Source organism: Rattus norvegicus, chromosome 2, assembly GCF_036323735.1.
Source record: "Rattus norvegicus strain BN/NHsdMcwi chromosome 2, GRCr8, whole genome shotgun sequence".
Taxonomy (NCBI): Eukaryota; Metazoa; Chordata; class Mammalia; order Rodentia; family Muridae; genus Rattus; species Rattus norvegicus.
Genome location: NC_086020.1, coordinates 60,031,165 through 60,044,518, shown reverse-complemented (window position 1 = coordinate 60,044,518; position 13,354 = coordinate 60,031,165). Strand labels below are relative to the sequence as shown.

The window sequence follows — 13,354 nt, the reverse complement described above, 5'->3', positions numbered from 1 at the left end:
TAATGTACTTAGATTCAACTTCCCCTTGTTTGTTTCTGCATTTCTTGTCTGCTGATGAGAAAGCCAGGAGTGTCTTGCTTTCTAGGTTTATATCAGAAAAATGATATAGAGTGCCTTATAGAGTGAATTTTGCCATATTTCTACACAAACAATTTCTTCAGAGATTTTTTTATGGTATATATTCACTTATTTAGGAATACTTTACTTTCTATCATCAATATTTGTAGTTTTCAATAATGAAACTCTCAATTTATGATTATTTTTATAAACATTGATATTGACTCTTACTAAAATACATCATTAAACAAAATACCTCATTAAACAAAGAAGAAAGGATTGCATGTTTTCTATCATGCAGAATTCAAATATACACACTTAAATAACATATATAAAGAAGCGTATAAAATATAAAGTTAAAACATGAGACTGTGTGAGGAAATGAAGTGTTGATACAAACGGAGAAAGTGGTAACCACAGAGTATAAAGAAAAGCAAAAGAAAGAAAGGTAAATATCTTTGTCTCATATGCAGAGCCTATACACATATATATGTATAAGATATATATTATATATCTGTATAAACAGACATATAGATCATATGAGTGCAGATAGGGGGGTGCTAAGGGGAGGAGGCCCAGCAGGAGGTGTTGTTGGTGCAACAGCAATGTGTTGTTAGTACATCAAGAACTCCATTTGTTACTAAGTCTGGTCATTTTATGCATATGTCAAGATTAGAATTTCATTTGTGTGGATAAACTTTCAACTTGTAAAACTAGAATACTGAAGTTTATGGTTATTGTAGCAGTGCCTATGTTTGCCTTGTTTCTATCAATTCTTAGCTTCATAGCTTTTGTTGCTCTCAAATCCCTTCATTGATGAATTTATGTTTAAACTTATGATATGTTCCTAATTAATTAATTGTTTCACTCCTTGCTGCCATGTTCATAATAATCAGAAATTAGAAACAACTGAGATACTCTACATGTCCATCAACTGATGAATAGATAATGAAAATGTGGTATATTTACCAAACAGAACATTATTCAGGTGCTAAGGAAAATGAAATTTCTGGGTAAATGGATGGAACTAGAAATAAATTGTTCTAAGTGAGGTAACTCAGAATCAAAAAGGCAAATATAGTATGTTTTCTCTTATAAAAGGATCTTAGGGTTGTAGGAGAGGATAACATGATCAAAATAAATTGTATGAAAAATTATTAATAAATGTTTTCACATTTTAAATGTCTGTTATATTATAAACAGAGATGTGCAACGCCTTTCTTGTAAGGCTTTTTGTAAAATTGTTTCATATTCAATATACTTTGACCTAGTCCTTAATAAGTTTGGAGACAGAGAACTATTGTACAGTATCTGATGCTAGTCTCATAAGCTCTTCTCTGGGCACATCTTCTCTCAAACCTTATTGTATTTTTTCTGACTAAATTACCTACTTAGCAATAAATGAGTGCACAAGTCATCAGTACACTTAGTCCAAACACAGGGAGAAATGATAACTCTATTTAAAAATTCATAGCCACAAAGTCAGGACTAGAGTTAGAAAAGGAGAGCGCTCACAGGTAGAACACAGTCAGAGGTCCTTACACAACTAAATGTTGCATCTGAAATATTTCTCTTACATTATCCTATTGTGTTCTCAGCATCACTCTGGCAAATGGTAGTCATAGCCTGTGCCATCAGCCTGAAACCCAAGCTTACTTGGGGTTTCACTTACTTGGGGTATTGGCTGAACAGGTTTGTCCAGTAAGCCTCCCACATAGATAGTGTTGGGAAAGAGAGGATGAGCAAAATCCAAGGCAAAGGCAAAGTTAAAAGACCACAGCTCAGCTTTCAGTAGAAGGGCAGACAAAACTGGCCGACAGCCCTCTGCAAAACTGCTTCTGGATGGTACCGTCATAATAAGAGAATATTTTCCTTTGCTTCATGGAGAAATCAAAGGATATCAGAAAATTCTTCACTCAGCCCCAGAAGTCCATTTGGTCAGTTAGACTGGAACCGTACACTGGAACATAGGACAAGGGACTTGGTAACCCAAAGTCCACAAAGCTAAATAGTGTGGGAAGAAGGACACAAAGGGTTTTCCTAGTTTCTCAGCAATAAGGAAAATACAAGGATCTGTTTAATCCAAAAACAGTAGGTCAAAATTTGATGTATTAAAGAATCCATGATATCCCTTCTGCTTAACAGCTCACTGCATAAAATCACAAAATGGTCAAATAGTCTTGCATAGCTGTAGAATTCGTCTCTGTAAAAAAAAAAATTAAAGCTTATGTGGGATATATTCATTTCAAAGTATTTTTAAACAAAATATTTCATTACTTTCCAACAAATGTCTCTAGGACTGGCCAGTCTTGCAGTTATTTCTACTCCTCGAAATCTCGTAATCTACTCATAATCTGTACCTCATCTCTCTCACGCATTATTGATGTTTAACAATGTTTACAATGTTCAAATATATTTCCAATATATATTGGAACCTGTCAGTAACCGTAGCAAACCTCAGAGTCCTGTGTTTTGTTCAACATTTATGGGATGCTCTTGTTAACCTTTGTGAAATCAGTTACATTTTGAACCACTACAATGTTTTCTTGCAAAACTGGTAAATAACTTCATAGCAGCTTCTAAAGAATGAACCATATGCTCTTTTCCACAATGAGTTGAACTATCTCACATAAAGAATATTCTGGAAACCTGCGAATCCCTGCCCGCAGCAGCTCGCTTCTCCCAAACCCCGTGGGAGAGAGACCTCACCACCTGGACAGGTGGGCACTCCTGAGACCGCAGAGCGGAAGAGACCACCAACACTGCCCACACCTGCCCACATCCCTGGCCCAAGAGGAAACTGTATATGGACTCTGGGATCCCATGGATAAGGGCACAGCAGCAGCAGGTCCCCTGCATGAGAGACACTGCCAGAACCTGAAGGGACCGACCAGATAAACAGTTCTCTGCACTCAAATCCCGTGAGGGAGAGCTAAACCTTCAGAGAGGCAGACACGCCTGGGAAACCAGAAGAGACTGCACTCTGCCCACATCTCTGAAGCCAGAGGAAAACACCAAATGCCATCTGGAACCCTGGTGCACGGAAGCTCCCGGAAAGGGCGGCACAGATCTTCCTGGTTGCTGCCCCCACAGAGAGCTCATAAGCAACACCCCATGAGCAAACGTGAGCCTCGGGACCACAGGTAAGACAAACCTTCCTACTCCAAGTGACCTGACTCATGAACTCAGGACACAGGCCCACAGGAACAGCTGAAGACCTGTAGATAGGAAAAATTACACGCCCGAAAGCAGAACACTCTGTTCTCATAACTGGCTGAAAGAAAACAGGAAAATAGGTCTACAGCACTCCTGACACACAGGCTTATAGGACAGTCTAGCCACTGTCAGAAATAGCAGAACAAAGTAACACTAGAGATAATCTGATGGCGAGAGGCAAGCACAGGAACCCAAGCAACAGAAACCAAGACTACATGGCATCATCGGAGCCCAATTCTCCCACCAAAGAAAACACGGAATATCCAAACACACCAGAAAAGCAAGATTTAGTTTCAAAATCATATTTGATCATGATGCTGGAGGACTTCAAGAAAGATGTGAAGAACTCTCTTAGAGAAATGCAGGAAAACATAAATAAACAAGTAGAAGCCTACAGAGAGGAATCACAAAAATCCCTGAAAGAATTCCAGGAAAACACAATCAAACAGTTGAAGGAATTAAAAATGGAAATAGAATCAATCAAGAAAGAACACATGGACACAACCCTGGAAATGGAAAACCAAAAGTAGAGACAAGGAGCCGTAGATACGAGCTTCACCAACAGAATACAAGAGATGGAAGGGAGAATCTCAGGAGTAGAAGATTCCATAGAAATCTTCGCCTCAACTGTCAAAGATAATGTAAAGCAGAAAAAGCTACTGGTCCAAAACATACAGGAAATCCAGGACGCAATGAGAAGATCAAACCTAAGGATAATAGGTATAGAAGAGAGTGAAGACTCCCAGCTCAAAGGACCAGTAAATATCTTCAACAAAATCATAGAAGAAAACTTCCCTAACCTAAAAAAAAGAGATACCCATAAGAATACAAGAAGCCTACAGAACTCCAAATAGATTGGACCACAAAAGAAACACCTCCTGTCACATAATAGTCAAAACACCAAACGCACAAAATAAAGAAAGAATATTAAAAGCAGTAAGGGAAAAAGGTCAAGTAACATATAAAGGCAGACCTATCAGAATCACACCAGACTTCTCGCCAGAGACTATGAAAGCCAGATGATCCTGGACAGATGTCATACAGACCCTAAGAGAACACAAATGACAGCCCAGGTTACTGTATCCTGCAAAACTCTATTAACAAGGATGGAGAAACCAAGATATTCCATGACAAAACCAAATTTACACAATATCTTTCTACAAATCCAGCACTACAAAGGATAATAAATGGTAAAGCCCAACATAAGGAGGCAAGCTATACCCTAGAAGAAGCAAGAAACTAATCGTCTCGGCAACAAAACAAAGAGAAGAAAAGCACAAAAACATAACCTCACATCAAAATATAACAGGAAGCAAGAATCACTATCCCTTAATATCTCTCAACATCAATGGCCTCAACTCCCCAATAAAAAGTCATAGATTAACAAACTGGATATACAACAAGGACCCTGCATTCTGCTGCCTACAGGAAACACACCTCAGAGACAAAGAAAGACATTACCTCAGAGTGAAAGACTGGAAAACAACTTTCCATGCAAATGGTCAGAAGAAGCAAGCTGGAGTAGCCATTCAATATCAAATAAAATCGATTTTCTACTAAAAGTCATCACAAAAGATAAGGAAGGACACTTCATATTCATCAAAGGAAAAATCCACCAAGATGAACTCTCAATCCTAAATAACTATGCCCCAAATACAAGGGCACCTACATACATAAAAGAAACCTTACTAAAGCTCGAAACACACATTACACCTCACACAATAATAGTAGGAGACTTCAACACCCCACTCTCATCAATGGACAGATCATGGAAACAGAAATTAAACAGAGACGTACACAGAGTAAGAGAAGTCATGAGCCAAATGGACTTAACAGATATTTATAGAACATTCTACCCTAAAGCAAAAGGATATACCTTCTTCTAACCTCCTCATGGTACTTTCTCCAAAATTGACCATATAATTGGTCAAAAAACGGGCCTCAACAGATACAGAAAGATAGAAATTATCCCATGCGTGCTATCGGACCACCACGGCCTAAAGCTGGTCTTCAATAACAATAAGGGAAGAACGCCCACATATACGTGGAGGTTGAACAATGCTCTACTCAACGACAACCTGGTTAAGGAAGAAATAAAGAAAGAAATTAAAGACTTCTTAGAATTTAATGAAAATGAAGGTACAACATACCCATCTTATGAGACACAATGAAAGCTGTGCTAAGAGGAAAACTCATAGCTCTGAGTGCCTGCAGAAAGAAACAGGAGAGAGCATATGTCACCAACTTGAAAACCCACCTAAAAGCTCTAGAACAAAAAGAAGCCAGGAGGAGTAGAAGGCAGGAAATAATCAAACTCAGAGCTGAAATCAACCAAGTAGAAACAAAAAGGACCATAGAAAGAATCAACAGAACCAAAAGTTGGTTCTTTGAGAAAATCAACAAGATAGATAAACCCTTAGCCAGACTAACGAGAGGACACAGAGAGTGTGTCCAAATTAACAAAATCAGAAATGAAAAGGGAGACATAACTACAGATTCAGAGGAAATTCAAAAAATCATCAGATCTTACTATAAAAGCCTATATTCCACAAACCTTGAAAATCTGCAGGAAGTGGACAATTTCCTAGACAGATACCAGGTACTGAAGTTAAATCAGGAACAGATAAACCAGTTAAACAACCCCATAACTCCTAAGGAAATAGAAGCAGTCATTAAAGGTCTACCAACCAAAAAGAGCCCAGGTCCAGACGGGTTTAGTGCAGAATTCTATCAGACCTTCATAGAAGACCTCATACCAATATTATCCAAACTATTCCACAAAATTGAAACAGATGGAGCACTACCGAATTCCTTCTATGAAGCCACAATTACTCTTATACATAAACCACACAAAGACCCAACAAAGAAAGAGAACTTCAGACCAATTTCCTTATGAATATCGACGCAAAAATACTCAATAAAATTCTGGCAAACCGAATCGAAGAGCACATCAAAACAATCATCCACCATGATCAAGTAGACTTCATCCCAGGCATGCAGGGATGGTTTAATATACGGAAAACCATCAACGTGATCCATTATATAAACAAACTGAAAGAACAAAACCACATGATCATTTCATTAGATGCTGAGAAAGCATTTGACAAAATTCAACACCCCTTCATGATAAAAGTCCTGGAAAGAATAGGAATTCAAGGCCCATACCTAAACATAGTAAAAGCCATATACAGCAAACCAGTTGCTAACATTAAACTAAATGGAGAGAAACTTGAAGCAATCCCACTAAAATCAGGGACTAGACAAGGCTACCCACTCTCTCCCTACTTATTCAATATAGTTCTTGAAGTTCTAGCTGGAGCAATCAGAAAACAAAAGGAGGTCAAGGGGATACAGATCGGAAAAGAAGAAGTCAAAATATCACTATTTGCAGATGATATGATAGTATATTTAAGTGATCCCAAAAGTTCCACCAGAGAACTACTAAAGCTGATAAACAACTTCAGCAAAGTGGCTGGGTATAAAATTAACTCAAATAAATCAGTAGCCTTCCTCTACACCAAAGAGAAACAAGCCGAGAAAGAAATTAGGGAAACGACACCCTTCATAATAGACCCAAATAATATAAAGTACCTCGGTGTGACTTTAACCAAGCAAGTAAATGATTTGTACAATAAGAACTTCAAGACTCTGAAGAAAGAAATTGAAGAAGTCCTCAGAAGATGGAAAGATCTCCCATGCTCATGGATTGGCAGGATTAATATTGTAAAAATGGCCATTTTACCAAAAGCGATCTACAGATTCAATGCAATCCCCATCAAAATACCAATCCAATTCTTCAAAGAGTTAGACAGAACGATTTGCAAATTCATCTGGAATAACAAAAAACCCAGGATAGCTAAAATTATCGTCAACAATAAAAGGACTTCAGGGGGAATCACTATCCCTGAACTCAAGCAGAATTACAGAGCAATAGTGATCAAAAAACTGCATGGTATTGGTACAGAGACAGACAGATAGACCAATGGAACAGAATTGAAGACCCAGAAATGAACCCACACACCTATGGGCACTTGATTTTTGACAAAGCAGCCAAAACCATCCAATGGAAAAAAGATAGCATTTTCAGCAAATGGTGCTGGTTCAACTGGAGGGCAACATGTAGAAGAATGCAGATCGATCCATGCTTATCACCCTGTACAAAGCTTAAGTCCAAGTGGATCAAGGACCTCCACATCAAACCAGATACACTCAAACTAATAGAAGGAAAACTAGGGAAGCATCTGGAACACATGGGCACTGGAAAACATTTCCTGAACAAAACACCAATGGCTTATGCTCTAAGTTCAAGAATCGACAAATGGGATCTTATAAAACTGCAAAGCTTCTGTAAGGCAAAGGACACTGTGGTTAGGACAAAACGGCAACCAACAGATTGGGAAAAGATCTTTACCAATCCTACAACAGATAGAAGCCTTATATCCAAAATATACAAAGAACTCAAGAAGGTAGACCGCAGGGAAACAAATAACCCTATTAAAAAATGGGGTTCAGAGCTAAACAAAGAATTCACAGCTGAGGAATGCTGAATGACTGACAAACACCTAAAGAAATGTTCAACATCTTTAGTCATAAGGGAAATGCAAATCAAAACACCCCTGAGATTTCACCTCACACCAGTGAGAATGGCTAAGATCAAAAACTCAGGTGACAGCAGATGCTGGCGAGGATGTGGAGAAAGAGGAACACTCCTCCATTGTTGGTGGGATTGCAGACTGGTACAACCATTCTGGAAATCAATCTGGAGGTTCCTCAGAAAATTGGACATTGAACTGCCTGAGGATCCAGCTATACCTCTCTTGGGCATATACCCAAAAGATGCCTCAACATATAAAAGAGAAACGTGCTCCACTATGTTCATCGCAGCCTTATTTATAATAGCCAGAAACTGGAAAGAACCCAGATGCCCTTCAACAGAGGAATGGATACAGAAAATGTGGTACATCTACACAATGGAATATTACTCAGCTATCAAAAACAACAAGTTTATGAAATTCGTAGGCAAATGGTTGGAACTGGAAAATATCATCCTGAGTGAGCTAACCCAAACACAGAAAGACATACATGGTATGCACTCATTGATAAGTGGCTATTAGCCCAAATGCTTGAAGTACCCTAGATGCCTAGAACAAACGAAACTCAAGACGGATGATCAAAATGTGAATGCTTCACTCCTTCTTTAAATGAGGAAAAAGAATACCCTTGGCAGGGAAGGGAGAGGCAAAGATTAAAAAAGAGACTGAAGGAACACCCATTCAGATCCTGCCCCACATGTGGCCCATACATATACAGCCACCCAATTAGACAAGATGGATGAAGCAAAGAAGTACAGACCGACAGGAGCCGGATGTAGATCGCTCCTGAGAGACACAGCCAGAATACAGCAAATACAGAGGCAAATGCCAGCAGCAAAGCACTGAATTGAGAATAGGACCCCCGTTGAAGGAATCAGAGAAAGAACTGGAAGAGCTTGAAGGGGCTCGAGACCCCATATGTACAACAATGCCAAGCAACCAGAGCTTCCAGGGACTAAGCCACTACCTAAAGACTATACATGGACTGACCCTGGACTCTGACCTCATAGGTAGCAATGAATATCCTAGTAAGAGCACCAGTGGAAGGGGAAGCCCTGGGTCCTGCTAAGACTGAACCCCCAGTGAACTACACTGTGGGGGGGAGGGCGGCAATGGGGGGAGGGTTGGGAGGGGAACACCCATAAGGAAGGGGAGGGGGGAGGGGGATGTTTGCCCGGAAACCGGGAAAGGGAATAACACTCGAAATGTATATAGGAAATACTCAAGTTAATAAAAGCCAAAGCTGCAGTTGCCTTAAAAAAAAAAAGAAATACTCAAGTTAATAAAAAGAAAGAAAGAAAGAAATCATATTATCCTGCAGTGTTAATTTTAGTGTCTTCTCAACCATTTTTCCAGAACTTGTTATTAAGTATTATTAAGCATCTAATATTAGCAAAAATAAGGATTATTCATCCTGTCTATTGGTTATGTGCAGGGTCTTTTCTTTCCTATGTATACATGAAATTAAAACTTGAGAAATAAAAAAAAAGAAATATTTAGTTACATAAGACTAACCAATCAGAATATAAGCCTGGATTTTGCTTCTAGCACAGTTCAAATTAAACTGTCACTTATGCTGTTTTGAGCCGGGAGCTTCTCTCTGGAAAAGCAGAGATCTGCCCCTAAGAAATGACCACCATGCATATCTGCCTAGCCAGCAAGTTCTGTTTCCTGAAGATAAAACTGTCTTGGATCATACCAATGCCCAACCCTATACAAGCCATGAAATATTTTTCATCTGTATCTTGCCTATGAGAAACTCCTAGCTTTAAAGTTAGAGACCACCTTAAAGTGAAAGAATAGAAAAAATATAATAAACCAATGGGATCAGGAAGTAAGCAGATATTGCCATCCTAATATCTGACAAAAATAGGTTTAAAACTAAAACTAATCAGAATAGACAAAGAAAGGCTTTTTATACAAATCAAAGGATCAATTAATCAATAATATCCTATAATATTAAACATATATGGATCAAATTCTGGTGCACTCAATTTATTAAGAATTATACCAGTGAAATTATTTGGCACAGGTTAATAACAAATCCAGTAATAGTGATTTTTTAACATCCCGTTTTCTTGAATAGATAAGTTATCTGTACCAGAACTAAACATAGAAACCTCACAGTTAAATGGCATTTTAGATCAAGCAAACCTTAGTTACTACTTTATTGCTGTGAAGAGATTCCACAACTAAGGCAATTCTTACAAAAGCGAGCATACAGGCTTGCTTACAGACCATTACTCCGTGATCATTGTGGTGGAGGAGACTGGTGTGGCAGTGGAGCAGTAACTGGGAGCTTCACATATTGATCTGCTGACAGGAGACAGAGAGGGGGGGGGAGGGAGAGGGAGAGGGAGAGGGAGAGGGAGAGGGAGAGGGAGAGGGAGAGGGAGAGGGAGAGAGAGAGAGAGAGAGAGAGAGAGAGAGAGAGAGAGAGAGAGAGAGAGAAAGGGTTGCTGCATGGACTTTTGAAACCTCAACAAAGTCCACCTCCAACAACACTTTTTCTAACAAGGCCACACCTACCCAAAAAGGCACACCTAATCCTTCTAATCCCTCACAAACAGTTGCATTCCTGGTGACTAAGCATTCAAATATACAAGCTTATGGGGACCATTCTAATTCAAACCACCACAGGTAATCTACAAAATACTTCATGCAAATGCCAAAGAGTATATTCTCCTCAGACATTACATAGAAGCTTCTACAAATATAAAAACAGACCACACCTGGTCACAAAGCAAACTTCAAAAACTGCAGAAAATTGTAAATAAACTCGTGTATTCTATATGACCATTATTCCATTAGATCTAAAGTTGGCAGCAAACAAAACTCTAGTAGGTGTACAAACTCCTGGAGATTAAACAGTTCTTTACTCAATAGTAAATGGGTCAAAGAAGAAATCAAACCATTCTTGGAAGTAAATAAAATGAAACAGGACACAACCAAACCTCGGCGACATATTGAAATCAGTTCTAAGAGGGAAGTTTATATCCCTCTGTGACTACAATTAAAAAACATAAAAAATTATCAATGTGTATGAATTTGATGAAAGGCCAGAAAGCATACAGAGCAAAATTTGACATAAAGATGATATTGAGGGAGTGTCTAAACTTTCCCCTTATGTTCCAACCAGGAATAAACACTGAACTTGTTCTCCCTATCCAGCCTTATATTGTTAAGCCCTTGCCTACATACTTTATGCTCTGCACCTAGTGTGTCCACTCATTTTTATTCTATTCTGACTATAGACATCATCATATTCATGTTTTCTTATCCCTCTCTTGACACCAGCATCTCCGTGTTCTTGCCACCGAGTCCTCATGCCACTTTAATGATTTTTTTTCTTTGTGATCTACTTTGTGGGTTAAACAGTGGGTAAAACACTCATGTGGCATGGGCATGAAGCTGGCCACTAGAGGATGAGTCCACAATGTAGAAATGCATTCATGATCTTTCCAGGAGTTTCCATTCACATAATTTCCTAAGTTCCCTCCATTTCTAGTCTATAATATTTTCTAGGTAGACAAGGACATTATGTGGAGATGCAGGATTAAAGATTATTTCTCAATCTGCTACTCCACTTCTTCCTATGGCTTTTAAAATTCTTTCTGATTCCCTGTACTTGCTGGTTTTGTGTGTCAAAACCAACTGGAGTTATTACAGAGAAAGGAGCCTCCCTTGAGGAAATGCCTCTATGAGATCCAGCTGTAAGGCATTTTCTCAATTAGTGATTAAGGAGGAAGGGCCCCTTGTGGGTGGTGCCATCCCTGGGCTGGTAGTCTTGGGTTCTATAAAAAAGCACGCTGAGCAAGCCAGGGAAAGCAAGCCAGTAACATCCGTCCATGGCCTCTGCATCAGTTCTTGCTTCCAGCCCTGTGTGAGTTCCAATCCTGACTTCCTTTGGTGATGAACAGCAATGTGGAAGTGTAAGCTGAATAAACCCTTTCCTCCCCAAATTGCTTCTTGGTCATGATGTTTGTGCAGGAATAGAAACCCTGACTAAGTCACTCCCTTTTCAGTATTCTCCTTGGCATTAAAGGGATGATATAAATGTTCCAGTTAGAGCTGGATTCCATTAGCCACATTCTCAGGCTTTGATCACTTATGACTCTCTATAGCTACCACTGCCTACTGCATAAAGAAGCTTCTTTGACCAAATCTGAAAACAACACATATCTATGGGCATAAGCATATATATTTGAAAGCAATTTGACATGGACACCATGCCATTTAACAAAATAACAGAAGCTTCTCCAGAGGGCCTATGATACTCTTAGCTGTGTGATTTTTTTCAGAGGTTATAATATGGGAATTTACTTCTGTGAACCAAGCCTCAGACAATCAGAAAATGGGTGGTTACTCTAGCAGTACTCATGCCACTATTGCACACTGTTCATTACTTTACTATTTCACAGAAAGACCACATTTCTAGTAAGTATAGGACACAAGACTGTTGACTATAGTTATTCTCCACTAGCCTGCATCTCACTGTCTATGGCTAGGAAAGTTAACCATCAGGAAGAAAGCTTCTACCTCAATTATAGCTTGCTTTTTCTATATTCAGCAACCAAAGCCTACTGAAGACATGGTATCATCAGTAATAAGTCCTTAGCAACAAATACTAGATAAAAACAGCAATAGCAATAGTCTGCTATATTGTTTGAGACTCTCATGATACACATTGGTCAACCATAATTCATGAGGAGACAACTTATCTCTGCAGTAGGGTTTTTTATTTAACAACCTCTGGTTTCCAGAAGTGGTTTTATCGATCCATGCATGATCACTCTGTTCAAAAATTTCTAACAAAAATAAAAAAGTTATTTGTAAACTGTTTTATTCGTACTTAGTTTGGTTGAATATTTTCCTTTGTCTCCCTCATTTTCGTTGCTGTATGTCCAATTAACCCCACCTCACCCCAATAGTTCTACTTTCTGCCTTATTCCCCCACTTCTCCTTTCCTGGACTCTATACATTCTCATAAACACACACATATAAAAATTATGAGCTAGGCTCCCCATCTGTAGAAATCAGTGGTAGTTTCTCTTTCTGAGCTCAGATTACTTTACTTAGTATACCTTTCCAGTTCCACCTATTTCCCTGCAAATTTTATTTTTTCTTTAAATACAAATGAAATTTCATTTTGTACTATCTAGGGTATTATTGCTGTGAAGAAACACCACAAACATTGTTGGGAGCGATGCCCTTGAAACCCTCCACTATTGATGTCTTTATTATGATTAGAGTTAACTATGATTGGGTTCATGGAAAATCCCCAGCCAACTGCAGAAGACTAATGCAAATCTGGTGGTCAAGATGAATAATGATATGATAAAGTTGTGAACTTGCTGAGAAATACATCTGACGTCAAGATACCCAATGTGACGACCTGTAACCTTTCTGAAAAACCAACATCCTGCTGACTAATAGATATGACAAACCTGTGACCTTTCTGACATCCAGTTGACATCATCTGACCACAC

General features: G+C 38.8%; 1 pseudogene; it reads right to left on the bottom strand.

Moving 5' to 3' along the window:
- Ugt3a2-ps2 (UDP glycosyltransferase 3 family, polypeptide A2, pseudogene 2) overlaps nucleotides 1-2,435 on the bottom strand; it is a 12,158-nt pseudogene extending 9,723 nt beyond the window's left edge.
- Nucleotides 2,436-13,354: the final 10,919 nt, after the last annotated feature.